Raw genomic sequence first — 14,050 nt, 5'->3', positions numbered from 1 at the left:
ATGAGGACCATAGGTATCACGAAATGCGAGGTCGCGGAACTGGTTTTAACGCTCGGCAAGAGGACCTCTATTCTTGTCGGGCGAGGTTGTTTCCCTGCTCAGAGTTTGTGACCCTGGTAACTGCAGCTCCTACTGCCTTCTTGGCTGGTTTCACCGGACAGTCTCGAAGAAAGTGCCCCGAGTTTCCGCAATAGAGGCATAATTGCAGCTGTTTTCTCCTTTCCCGCTCCTTTTGTGTTAGTGGTCCTTTCAGGCCCCCTATTTGCATGGGTTCCCCGGAGTCTACTCCTTTGGTAGGAGTTGGTGGTTTGGAAAATACTCGAGCATCAAACTTGGAACGATCGGCCTTCCTGTTCTGCAGTCTGTGGTCAATTTGAACGACTAAGTCAATATAGTCCGAACAGTCTTGCGGGGGATTCACTACTTGGGCTAACACATCTTTGAGCTCTCCACGTAGACCTCTATAAAACAGCGTAATCCTTTTGTCCTCAGGCCATCGAGTTTCCACTATCAGTCTGTTGAAAGACGCAATATAAGCCAAAAGGTCTTGATTACCCTGTCGCAATGAAAGGAGCTCATTGTCCAAGGCCTGCCCCTTTGAATGTCTTGCAAACAGTTTTTCCATACTGAGCTGAAAAGCTTGAAAATCATGGAGAACCGGATCATCTTGATTAACTAGAGGGATCGACCAGTCAGCCGCATTGCCACTAAGGTATGAAAGCACGAAAGCTACCTTAGCTTGATCAGTTGGAAAGGCTGCTGGCCGGCATAAGAAGTGCAACCGGCACTGATTAATAAATACTGGAAACATCTTTGGGTCACCAGAAAATCGTTCGGGCGGAGCCAGAGGTACATTCCCAGGTAGGTTGATCTGCACTGGGTTCGTAGAGGATGTTGAAGGAAGATTTGCCCCTGATGCGGGTAACGGAGTTTGTCCGGCTTGTGACTATAGCAATTGTCTAGCAAGATCGTCTGTTCGCTTCTTGGAAATAATCAGTTCCCTTCTTAGAGCATTCGTTTCCTAACGGGCTGCATGCACTTCTGCTCTTAGTTCCCCAAGTAACTGGGCTAGCTGGTCGGTATCCGAGGTTTCCATAGCGCCTGGGTGGGAGTTTTGCGATAGGCTTTGCGTTCTGTAACGCTCACCTGATTCCCGCAGAGGCGCCGGTCTTGACTGGGTGAATGCCGTATCTTCAAAGGTGATGTGTAACACACGGTTGGCTCTTTGGGCTGGACCTCTGTGCACTGTATGTCTGACTCGAAGAGTAAGATGTCTGCAGATAGAAAATATGGGATTAATGAACTGGGGTTATTGGGTGCCTCTCTCCTCTTCCCTTTCTCTTCTCCTGTAGAACCCCAAAGGTTAACACCCTCACCTTAGGTAAGTGAACGCCGAGCTCTCCATCTGCCTCGGGGCAGGGTGCCGTAACCAGTTTCTTCACTGGATAAGGGTGCAGGCCTCTTGACCTCAGAGGACTGCTGTCCGTCGTTAACTGCACGAACGGTAAGTTTGGGCACTTCAAATGTCTTAAAAGTCTTTTGTAATGATACCGCTTGTTTTGCAGGGTTCCGGCGATGGCGGATGGCGGGCTGATGAGAGTTGAGGATCGAACCCGCGTGAGGAATAGAAGCGCCTGGAAGCACGTAAGTAAGCGCTTGTAGCCTGCTTCACGATGCGCACTAACTGTCCCTTTTATCTTGCAGGTACAAGTTCGGAGCTTTAGAGAAGCTGAAGGGTGCTGGAATACCCACTGGATTCGGCGTGGGAAGGAGTAATGGCACGTGAGTAATAAAGTTGCCAATGTCTTTAAACACACCTTCTTTTGTCTTTCAGATGCGGGATGCAGCGCCGAAGGCCTCCGGAGCGTGCGAAGAGCTGGTAAGCTTTTGTCTTTCAGATGCCGGAATGCAGTGCGAAGACCTCCGGAGCATGCGAAGAGTAGGTAAGCCTTTGTCTTTCAGATGCCGGAATGCAGCGCGAGGCGTTGGTGACAGCCGATGGACCAGGTAAGAGATGCGCTGCCACTGAAGACCGTAGTGCTAACCTGTTCTTTCTTTGTCTTTACAGGTGCTGCTGAAGACTGGATTCCAGGATGGTAATCCTTTTTTCCCTTAGGCACAGGATCAGAAGCAGAAGACACGATGAGCGTTCTGCTGCAGAGAATGCAGAATAACGCAAAGCAAGATTCATCCATCGGGTGTGGTTTAAATAGCCTCCTGTAGTGCTTAGGTGTCTCCTTCCACAGCCACGCCTAGGTAAGAAAAGAGTTCCTGCTTTCCAGAAGAGTTCCAGTGTTCTGAACCTAGGGAGTGGCTCCTGCCCCACCCAACAGGAAAAGTAGTCCCACAGTAAGTCCACCCAAGCATTATGAGCCCGGCGCTTCCAGCGCTGGGACTGGGCATCTTTATGAGCCTGGTGCCACTGGCGCCAGGACAGGGTCCAAAAGGTCCCAATTGGGACTGGCTGGCACTCGGAACTGGGGTTATGGGTCTGCTTCCAAGGGAGTCGGGCAAATCCTGATCTTTTGGAAGCAGAGATCATGACAGCCTTCCCTTGGTGGCTGGGGGGTGGGGGTGGTGGGAGACAAGGATGGGGGCCTGGTGGAGGCTGCCTGTTAGGGAGAATTCTCTGTTTAGGCTGAATTTCCTAACCTAGTGAGTCCCCCAGGAGCTTTGCTGGATTTTTGGATTTTTTTCCATCCTGCCAAGAGTGAGACTCTTTTCCTCCCACTCTTGGACATGTATGTGTGTAATTCCTTTGAATGTCAATGTGTTCTATGGGCTATGGGGTCTTTTACTCCATAGGGTCTCATATGTTTTTCTATGTGTGTTACACCACACCCTATGCGCCGTAGCACTGGGGCGTCCTAGCGGACCTCCACCATAGACTCCATACCCGGGGACTGACTACTGTCTTCCCGGGCATGTAAAGTCACCATTGGCTTTACTAGACCTATATTTACTAACAGAACTAGTACAAACCATCTTATTGTGGACGTACTAGTAGGGGTAATTCGATTACTCCTGGATCTGTTACTCAAGGGGGCACTGTCCCGTCCCCCCTCGTCGAGTTTTGGCTGGTGGCAGTGGAAACTACTTGTTATGTTCGATCCCGAACCTAACCCTATGGGATTCGTCCCATTGTTGGAGATTGATACTTTTCGTCGTTAATGTCTAACGTACCACCTGTCTACTTATCGTAAATAAGTTTATCGGATTGTATTTTCTGCCAGAACTCGGTTTTTAAAATGGCGTCTGTGTTCGTCTCTGTGACTCCTAAACCAAAGGTTGAGCCCTTTGTTCCACTTTTGGCGGGCTCTGTACAGAGACCCTCCAAAGTGGTGCCATTCTGTCTGGGTTACCACAGGGGTGTGGGAGGGGGTTTAGGCACCCTGGACCGACTTGCCTTGCCAACTCCGGTCGCACTCTGGAGTGATTGGCCCAAGTGGTGAGCCTTCCCGCTCACCACTTAGCATGTGTTGATTGACAGGCTGAATGAATGGGGGTTTTCTGCATAAAAGCAGGGCTTTTGGGACTGGATCCTTAGAAGTCGCCACAGGACCTAAGAATCCGACGAGGGTAACGCTGAGCCGACCTGCACGACGACACCTCCGGTGGAGCCCTGCGGAACCGACTCACCACTTCCCGACGACAGAGGAGATCTCCCTGCCGGAGAGTCTCTTCCCCTGACTGGTGGGAACAACCAGTCCCCTTTGCTTTTTATTCGCCTCAGGACGCAGTGGTCGAAATGCCTGTGCAACGCACCCCGGCAACCGGATAGCCACTACCCATGTACCGCGACCAAAAGGTGGTGCCTTGTGACAGAGCACTCCGCGGCTGGTCTCTTCCCTGGTGGTGCACCGGACTTCACTTTTCTTTGACAACGAGAACCTCTCTACTCTTGGCAAAGACCTGACGTGCATCCACCACCAGGAACAACTGCCCCCGCCGGAGCTGCCCTCCACAACAAGGTATCGTGTCCACCTGGCTTCCCTTTCGATCGGTTCAAGTGAGTTGTCTTAATCCTCTCCTTTCCGTTGGGTCGCCTCCAAGCTTTTCTCATTTATTGTTCTGAACTGGTTGCTACAAAGACTTGAATGCATCTCCACTAGAGACTTTTTGGGACATATCGCCTTGCCTCTCTCCAAGTGGGCCTGGCCTCTGAACTTTATGATCTATTGTGTTTCTTGCCTTCTTACCGTACATTTTGCCCGTGAAGTATTGAATTGTGTTGATTTCGTAACCTGCCTATCTTTTTCTCTCCCGTCCTAACCAATATTAGAGTGCCATCTCGGTTGTGATATACACCACTGTCTGTAAATAAGTGGTGCCGGTAGAACCTAGACTTGTCGAAATATTGCTAGGGGGATTGATCGTTTCTTCTTCGTAGAGTAATTGTGTTTGATTTGTTTGCCGTGAAAGTGCCATAGTGTTTTTCATAGATGTTTCATTATAAATAAATACATTAATATCTTTACACTAAGCCTCGTTGCGTGTTTGCTTGTCTTGCTGGGAAGAAGTGCCCTATTTTGTATACTCCACATACTGCTCAATTCTTCTTGAGGGAAGTCTGACTGCTCAGCCACAGCTACCAAGTGAATCTGTGTGGTACAGACTGCTACCAAGTGGGTTCACCGCCAAACACCTGTAGTCCTAAATCTTTTGCAGTGGTCCCAGAGGGAACTGCACAGGTTTCCGCCTAACACTGGTGTACAGCGGTGGGATTTGTATCGAGTATACAGTTTAGAGTGCTTTTCGACACTGTAGGATAACTAACCACAAAACTTTGCACAAAAAGCAACTTTCAAAAAACATGTCTACGATGGAAACTTACAGTCAAGAGTCCTTGTCAGGTGAAAATACTGAGAGTTTGCGAGCTCTCTGTAGGCTAGAGAATCTTTCTGTAAGAGGCAAGAAGTTAGAACTAATTGAGAGATTGCTGGCGAACCAAAGTCTGGGTACTGGTTCAGAGGAACCAAGCTCTCCAGCAATTGTAGATAACAGTAATGGTGTTGATCTAAATCATAATTCTGATGATAGCGATGAAGAGGCTGACGAGGACGGCGAGGCTAATGAAAATGTCTCCCCTGCTCCGCTACCCGCCTTACCAGCTGTGCCTACAGGGCCCATACCAGGTCCCACGAGTAACCCTGCTTATTTTGAACTTGAAAAAATGAAGCTCGAATTAGAATACAAATGGTTCTTGGCTCAATCTGAACGAAACCAAGAGCTTGAGTTCAGACGGATGAATGCCCAGGCTAAGCAGAAGCAAGCTGAGTTAAGACTCAGGGAAATAGAACTTAATCACGAGTTAGAGATGAAAAAGTTGTCTATGGAAAACGCTTCTCTCTCCTCTGGTTCCTCTAGGAGCAGGAGCTCCAGTCCCAAAAGACCCCGGATGCCGAAGGAATTAGTGGGTATGTATGAACCGAGATTGGATGTGTTGGATTAGCTGAAACTGTTTGAATACAATCATGGCCTCCAGGACATCACCGGGAATGCTTTACTTCCCAGGTTGTTCTCTAGGCTCCCTCCTGTTGCGACTGATGTGGTAATGGAGTTGGGGGAGGCAGATAAAACGGATTACGAAAGTGTGAAACTAGCTTTAATAGCTAGATTCGGGAAGACCCCTTCCCAGTATCTTAAGAGGTTTAGAACCCTCAAAAAGCATGATGGTACCCCTTGGGCTACCTGGGTGAGTGAAGGGTTGAAGAACTTAGAGGGATGGATTAAGGGTTACAAAGTGAACACTTATGAGGGTATGAGGAATCTTTTTATGTTGGAGTCTATTTATGATGCCTGTTCTCCTGAGCTCAGACAGCACTTGGCTGATTCGAAGGAATTGGATTCCCGGAAGCTAGCTAAGGTCTGCTGACTTATGGGTTGCCAACCGGGCTACTCATAAGGATTCTGGGGCAACTCAGAAAAAGGATTAGGTAAAACAGCCTAAAAAAGACTCAAAAGAGAATTCTAATAACTCACATTCCAAAGAGGGCCCCAAACAAAACCAGAAGGTAAGCCACAAGGAAAACCACAGCAGAATAGTGTGCCTTCTGGTGCCAAACCGGAAGGAGGTCAGAACAAGCCATCATTCCAGAAAGCATTCGGTAAATGCTTTGTTTGTGGCTCGACTGATCACGTGAAAGGAGATCCCAGATGTAAGGGTAAACCTTCAGGGATCCAGCTTGTCTCTTTAGCCTTCGCTCCAGAGGAGGAAGTCCAAATGGCAAGTGGAAACTTTCTACTGCTAGCTGACGAACCCATTGGAGTCTCAGCCAGCATTTCTTTAGTATCTCTGGGGTTGTGGGAACAACAAAATTTAGATGTCTATAATTCTATCCCTGATAATACTAAAGAGTATTATAAGGACAGTGTCCAGGTGAATGGTCAGGAGACTCCTGCCATTAGGGACACTGGGGCCAGCATAACTGTGGTGGATGAATCGTTTTTTCAGGCTGAGGATGTTGCTAAGGCACCCAAACGCCTCACCAAGTTAGCTGGAGGGCCTGTGCAGATGCTTCCCCAATTACCAGTTCTCATCCAGTGTAACGACATGACTGTGAAGATACCTGTCAGCATACAGAGTGAGGTACCAGGACGCGTACTGTTGGGTAACGATTTGAAAACTCTCGGAGTTGTATCGCATACTCCCAGACCTCCTAGTAAACGGTTACAGGAGCTAACCAGACCCGCAAGAGAGAGGACCATGCGCGGTACTCTCCAGGAGATGATGAAGAAAGAAATCACTCCTGCTCCACTGGAATTGTCGGCCGCTGTCTCCAAGAAATCAGAAGCGAAAGGGAAACCTAAGGCTTCTATCCCGAAACCAGCAGCCAGCATTCCAGTGCAGCCCACACAGACTTCCCCGCGGTTGTCCAAAGTTACACCCATAACTCCACCTCCAGCCGAGGCTGAGAGGGAGGTACAACCCTGTGTGGTAGAATTAGACTCTGAGGAAGAGCTAATGGAGGGCCAGGAACTCATTGGAGATCTGGATCCTGTTGACCATCCTGAGCTGCAGTCTTTACTGGCAGAAGGTGGACCCAGCAGGGCAGACTTCAGTAAGGGACAGAGAGAATGTCCAACTCTGGAAGGTCTTCACCACCAGGCAGAAGCTCAGGCTGAAGGGCAAGAGCCTGGGAAATACAGGTTGCACTGGGAAGATGGCCTCTTCTACAGTGAACCGACCGAGTCTGCACCTGGAGACTACAAACGACTGGTAGTACCCCAAGAGAACAGACCACAGTTCTTGCAGTTAGCCCACGAGATTCCTTTGGCTGGTCACTTGAGTTTCAAGAAGACTAAGGAAAGGCTCTCTCTCTACTTCTATTGGCCGAAGATGGGGGCCGAAGTAGAAAAACACTGCAGGACCTGCCACACCTGCCAGATCTCTGGTAAGGTTGGCTCCAAGAATGTGGCACCTTTAGTGCCTTTCCCAGTTGTGGGAGTCCCATTTGAGAGAGTAGGGATTGACATTGTTGGTCCCCTTGATCCTCCAACCTCCTCAGGCAACAGGTTTATACTTGTTGTAGTAGACCATGCTACTAGGTATCCTGAGGCAATTCCTATGAGGACTGTTACAGCTCCGGCTGTGGCTAAGGCCCTCCTTGGTATTTTTACTAGGGTCGGGTTTCCTAAGGAAGTAATCTCTGACAGGGGGACAAACTTTATGTCCAACTACATGAAAGCCATGTGGAAAACCTGTGGAGTTACTTACAAATTCTCAACAGCTTACCACCCACAAACCAATGGGTTGGTGGAACGGTTCAACAGAACCATGAAGAGCATGATAGGTGCTTTAGAGGAACCCCTTAAGCGTAAGTGGGACCTCCTACTGCCATGCCTTCTCTTTGCTTATAGAGAAGTCCCTCAGGAGGGCGTAGGTTACTCGCCCTTCGAACTACTCTATGGTCATCCCGTCAGGGGTCCATTGGCCCTGATTAAGGAGGGGTTGGAGAGTGCTCCTTCCCCCAAGCCAGTCAGAGTGACTGACTACGTGATCGGTCTCCGGAGGAGAATGTCACACATGATGACGGAAGCAAGCGATAACTTGAAAGCTGGACAAGCATTGGTCAAGCACTGGCATGATCAAAAGGCTAACATGGTTGAGTTCTCTCAAGACCAGCTCGTTCTCGTTATGATCCCAACAAGGCAGAGGGCCTTGCAAGATAAATGGATGGGACCCTTCCGAGTCGTGGGTAAACTCGGAGAGGTTAACTATCTGGTGGACTTGGGAAATCCCAAGGAGGCTCTGACAGTCTTTCACACCAACCGACTTAAAGCATATGTCTCGCGACCTGATGTAGGAGCGTTGCTTCTAGCGTCATCCGAGGAAGAAGAAGAGAGTGAAGCTCTTCCGGATCTCCTCAGAAGCTTACCTTTAGATGACAAAATTGAAGGAGTAAATCTCTCCTCCAATCTGACACCCGAGCAACAAGAAGAGTGCAAATCTATGATGAATCAGTTTGCCTCCCTGTTCTCGCTTTCACCAGGCTTGACCCCTTGGGGCCAGCACGACATACTCACTGGTGACTGTCTGCCAGTCAAAAGCAGAGGATACCGCATGTCAGAAAACGTACGAACCCACATCAAAGGTGAGGTCAGCAAGATGCTTGATCTCGGGGTAATAGAGCCCTCTACTAGTCCATGGTCTAGCCCCGTTGTGTTAGTACCAAAGGCCGGATCTAAAGAACTTAGATTCTGCGTGGATTATAGAGCTCTTAATGCAGTCACCAAGACTGATGCCCACCCTTTGCCAAGAACAGATGAGTTGGTGGATAAACTTGGCGCCGCCAAGTTCCTCCGCACATTTGACTTGACGTCAGGCTATTGGCAAATAGCCCTGACAGACCATGCCAAGGAGAAAACTGCATTTTCTACCCCCGTTGGCTTATACCAGTTTAAGGTAATGCCTTTTGGATTGAAGAATGCACCTGCTACGTTTCAACGGATGGTAAACAAGGTTATGAATGGGATGGAAGACTTCTGCATGGCATACTTGGATGACATCGCAGTGTTCAGCAATTCCTGGGAAGAACATGTAACCCACCTGAGAGATGTTTTGCAGGCTCTTGGACGAGCCAATCTGACCATAAAGGCGAGCAAATGCCAAATTGGACAGAGTAAGGTAGTCTATCTTGGGCATGAGGTAGGCGGTGGAGAAATAAGGCCTTTGCTCAGTAAAATTGAAGCTGTGCAAAATTGGACAACACCAACTACTCAAACCCAGGTGAGAGCCTTCCTAGGCCTCACTGGGAATTACAGGAATTTCATAGAGAACTATGGGACCATAGCTTCTCCACTGAATGTCATCTCCTCGCCCAAATTTCCTAAGAAGGTTAGATGGAACGAGGAGTGCAATCAGGCTTTTGAAAACCTGAAAAAGGCTCTTTGCCAAGCCCCAGTACTCAGAGCTCCTGATTACCGCCAACACTTCATTGTGCAGACAGATGCTTCAAATGTAGGAATAGGTGCCGTACTCAGTCAACTGGATGGGAAAGGTAGGGAGCACCCCGTTTGCTTCATCAGCCGCAAGCTGAAGGATCCTGAAACAAGGTGGGCAACAATCGAAAGAGAGTGCTTTGCTATCGTGTGGGCTCTGAAGAAGTTTAGGCCGTACTTGTATGGTTCTACTTTTGTCATTCAGACTGACCACCAACCCTTGAGATGGTTAATGCAAATGAAAGGGGAAAACCCAAAACTATTGAGATGGTCGGTCTGCCTGCAAGGGTTTGATTTCACCATTGAGCACAGGTCAGGATGTCACCACCAAAATGCTGATGGTCTCTCTAGGATGTATGTCATCGACTAGCGGTATGAGATTCATCCAGGAGTGGATTAAATCCTCCTGTCCCTTAGTCTAGGGGGGGCGAGTGTTAAGGAGAATTCTCTGTTTAGGCTGAATTTCCTAACCTAGTGAGTCCCCCAGCAGCTTTGCTGGATTTCTTTTTTCCATCCTGCCAAGAGTGAGACTCTTTTCCTCCCACTCTTGGACATGTATGTGTGTAATTCCTTTGAATGTCAATGTGTTCTATGGGCTATGGGGTCTTTTACTCCATAGGGTCTCATATGTTTTTCTATGTGTGTTACACTGCACCTTATGTGCCATAGCACTGGGGCGTCCTAGCGGACCTCCACCATAGACTCCATACCCGGGGACTGACTACTGTCTCCCCGGGCATGTAAAGTCACCATTGGCTTTACTAGACCTAAATTTACTAACAGAACTAGTACAAACCATCTTATTGTGGACGTACTAGTAGGGGTAATTCGATTACTCCTGGATCTATTACTCGAGGGGGCACTGTCCCGTCCCCCCTCGTCGAGTTTTGGCTGGTGGCAGTGGAAACTACTTGTTATGTTCGACCCCGAACCTAACCCTATGGGATTCGTCCCATTGTTGGAGATTGATACTTTTCCTTGTTAATCTCTAACGTACCACCGGTCTACTTATCGTAAATAAGTTTATCGGATGGTATTTTCTGCCAGAACTCGGTTTTTAAAATGGCGTCTGTGTTCGTCTCTGTGACTCCTAAACCAAAGGTTGAGCCCTTTGTTCCACTTTTGGCAGGCTCTGTACAGAGACCCTCCAAAGTGGTGCCATTCTGTCTGGGTTACCACAGGGGTGTGGGAGGGGGTTTAGGCACCCTTGACCGAGTTGCCTTGCCAACTCCAGTCGCACTCTGGAGTGATTGGCCCAAGTGGTGAGCCTTCCCGCTCACCACTTAGCATGTGTTGATTGACAGCTAGGCTGAATGAATGGGGGTTTTCTGCATAAAAGCAGGGCTTTTGGGACTGGATCTTTAGAAGTCGCCACAGGACCTAAGAATCCGACGAGGGTAACGCTGAGTCGACCTGCACGACGACACCTCCAGTGGAGCCCTGCGGAACCGACTCACCACTTCCCGACGACAGAGGAGATCTCCCTGCCGGAGAGTCTCTTCCCCTGACTGGTGGGAACAACCAGTCCCCTTTGCTTTTTATTCGCCTCAGGACGCAGTGGTCGAATTGCCCGTGCAACGCACCCCGGCAACGGGATAGCCACTACCCATGTACCGCGACCAAAAGGTGGTGCCTTGTGACGGAGCACTCCGCGGCTGGTCTCTTCCCTGGTGGTGCACCGGACTTCACTTTTCTTTGACGACGAGAACCTCTCTACTCTTGGCAAAGACCCGACGTGCATCCACCACCAGGAACAACTGCCCCCGCCGGAGCTGCCCTCCACAACAAGGTACCGTGTCCGCCTGGCTTCCCTTTCGATCGGTTCGAGTGAGGTGTCTTAATCCTCTCCTTTCCGTTGGGTCGCCTCCAAGCTTTTCTCATTTATTGTTCTGAACTGGTTCAATCTGGCGATAACAATTTGCTACAAAGACTTGAATGCATCTCCACTAGAGACTTTTTGGGACATATCACCTTGCCTCTCTCCAAGTGGGCCTGGCCTCTGAACTGTATGATCTATTGTAGTTCTTGCCTTCTTACCGTACATTTTGCCCGTGAAGTATTGAACTGTGTTGATTTCGTAACCTGCCTATCTTTTTCTCTCCCGTCCTAACCAATATTAGAGTGCCATCTAGGTTGAGGTATACACCTCTGTCTGTAAATAAGTGGTGCCGGTAGAACCTAAACTTGTCGAAATATTGCTAGGGGGATGGATAGTTTCTTCTTCGTAGAGTAATTGTGTTTGATTTGTTTGCCGTGAAAGTGCCATAGTGTTTTTCATAGATGTTTCGTTATGAATAAATACCTTAATATCTTTACACTAAGCCTCGTTGCGTGTTTGCTTGTCTTGCTGGGAAGAATTGCCCTATTTTGTATACTCCACATACTGCTCAACTCTTCTTGAGGGAAGTCTGACTGCTCAGCCACAGCTACCAAGTGAATCTGTGTGGTACAGACTGCTACCAAGTGGGTTCACCGCCAAACACTGCTGGGGGGTGGGGGTGCAGGGAGACATGAGTGGGGGCCTGGTGGAGGCTGCCCCTGGAGACTGGGGGTGTGGGTGGTGGGAGACATGTGTTGGTGATCAGTAGTGCAAGGTGACATGTGGGTTGGCTGGTGGGCATGGCCATGGTGGATGGGTTGCCTGTGGGACATCAGCAGGGGTGCAGGGTAGTACCCTGTGGTGTGGGCTGCCTGCAGGGGCCGTGGAAGGTGTAGAGGGAACACCTGGGAGGACCCACATGGCCAAATCATGTGTAGCATTCCCCGGCACCACCGAAATACACGTACCCTGCAAAAATCACGTGTGAATCTTCCGCGCACCTCGGAATACACGTACCCAGGCCAATCGCGTGTGGAACTTCCCGTGCACCCCGAAGTACACGTACCCAGGCCAATCGCGTGCTCAACTTCCCACGCACCCCCACCTACCAGGTCAATCGCGTGTGGAACTTCCCGCGCACCCCGTAGTACACGTACCCAGGCCAATCGCCTGTGGAACTTCCCGCGCACCCCCACCTACCCAGGCCAATCGCGTGTGGAACTTCCCGAGCACCCCGAAGTACACGTACCCAGGCTAATCGCGTGTGGAACTTCCCACGCACCCAGGAACACGCGCACACGCTATTTTTCACACAGCGGGTGTCCGTGTTTGTCGGTGCCCCTTTGCACCTCCTTTGTCCTAGAGGGCCACAGTATGGCCCCTTCATCATGGCTGTATATGGGTGCTTTTTGTTAGCGCACATTTTGGCGCACATTTTTTTCAGTCGCTGGGGCGCTACCGCCTGCTTTCTTGTGGCGTACTTGTTTGGACCTGTGCGCGTCTTTGACCGTGCGCTGGTTTGCCCTATTCGATTCCATGAATACGGGTTGTAGGCGAGCATGTGGACGTTCCGCGCACTTGCCTCCTGTACTTCCCCCGCGACGCCCATATTTTCACGCGTTGTTCCCCATTCTGAGTGTTACGCCCCGTGTTCCGCCTACTTTTGTGATGTGCTGTGTGCGATTTCGCAGTGGCCGTGGCGCACGCTGTTGGATGACCTGTGCGCCGGCGTGCGCGGCGCACATTTTTAGCGCACATCCATTGTTTTTCTCGCGCACGGACTTCCATGAGTCGCTGTGCGCTGGTTTTCCTGCGATTTTCGCACTTGCACTGCGATTTTCGCACTTGCACTGCGATTCGCACATTTTGTCACCTCTGCGCGGGAATTTTCGGCGTACATTAATTCCATGAATCGACCCCTTAATTGGAGCTGTAAACATGCCACTGGTGTAGTCAAAATGACTTACCAGGTCTGCCTTCGGGCCTCGATTTACAAGCACTCTGCATGTCCTTCACTGAAGTCCTGTTAAAAACAAGCATTGGAAAAACCAACATCTTTGGTTAGTGCATACGTTTTACGCTTTTATCAGGCACTGCCATTAGATGCCGAGGTACTTGCACCTTTTGCATCTGCTACCAACAATGGGTAGATAATATACCACTACGGCTGTGTCTGTTGAGTGTCTTCCCATACCTACACAAAAGCCAAAACTGTTGGCATTGGCAATGCTGTTTAAATGACTTTGGTGTGCACCAGTTCCAGGAAACAGATAGCTGTATGTTAGAATTCTAGAAAATTCACATGAAAATGTCCATGAAACATCATGGCATGAGTGTTTGTTTTCTTATTTTCCTATGTAAAGTGTCATACAACCATAACACGGTAATCTGACAGAGATGTTGAAAGAACGTGCGTGGTTATGATTAACCAGATTGAGACACATAACTTTGGTGCCTGCGGAGAAAAGTACATGAACTCTCCACACAAAATCATGCACACTGATAATCATGTTTGTGTTTTGCGTGTGGGCGCATGTGTATGTGTGTTTTGCCTTTGTGTTTAGAGATTCGTGCACACATGAATAGGGATTCCAGTCTTCAAAATCCGTAAATTAAGGGCATGAACACATTACCTTCGAAGTATGTCAGTGTTTGTTAAAAATAACTATAAAGCATTATGCCGCTTCATTATTAGCCCTTTGCTGCTGCTCTGGGACCATTTCTGCTCACATCGCTTCCACTTCTGACTGCAGGATTACCCAGTGACGCCCAGTTCCACAGATAGACTCC

The sequence above is a fragment of the Ambystoma mexicanum genome, chromosome 3q, assembly GCF_040938575.1.
Source record: "Ambystoma mexicanum isolate Mex_15411 chromosome 3q, UKY_AmexF1_1, whole genome shotgun sequence".
NCBI classification, from domain to species: Eukaryota; Metazoa; Chordata; class Amphibia; order Caudata; family Ambystomatidae; genus Ambystoma; species Ambystoma mexicanum.
The sequence above is the reverse complement of the archived record's forward strand: the minus strand, read 5'-3'. Positions refer to the sequence as shown.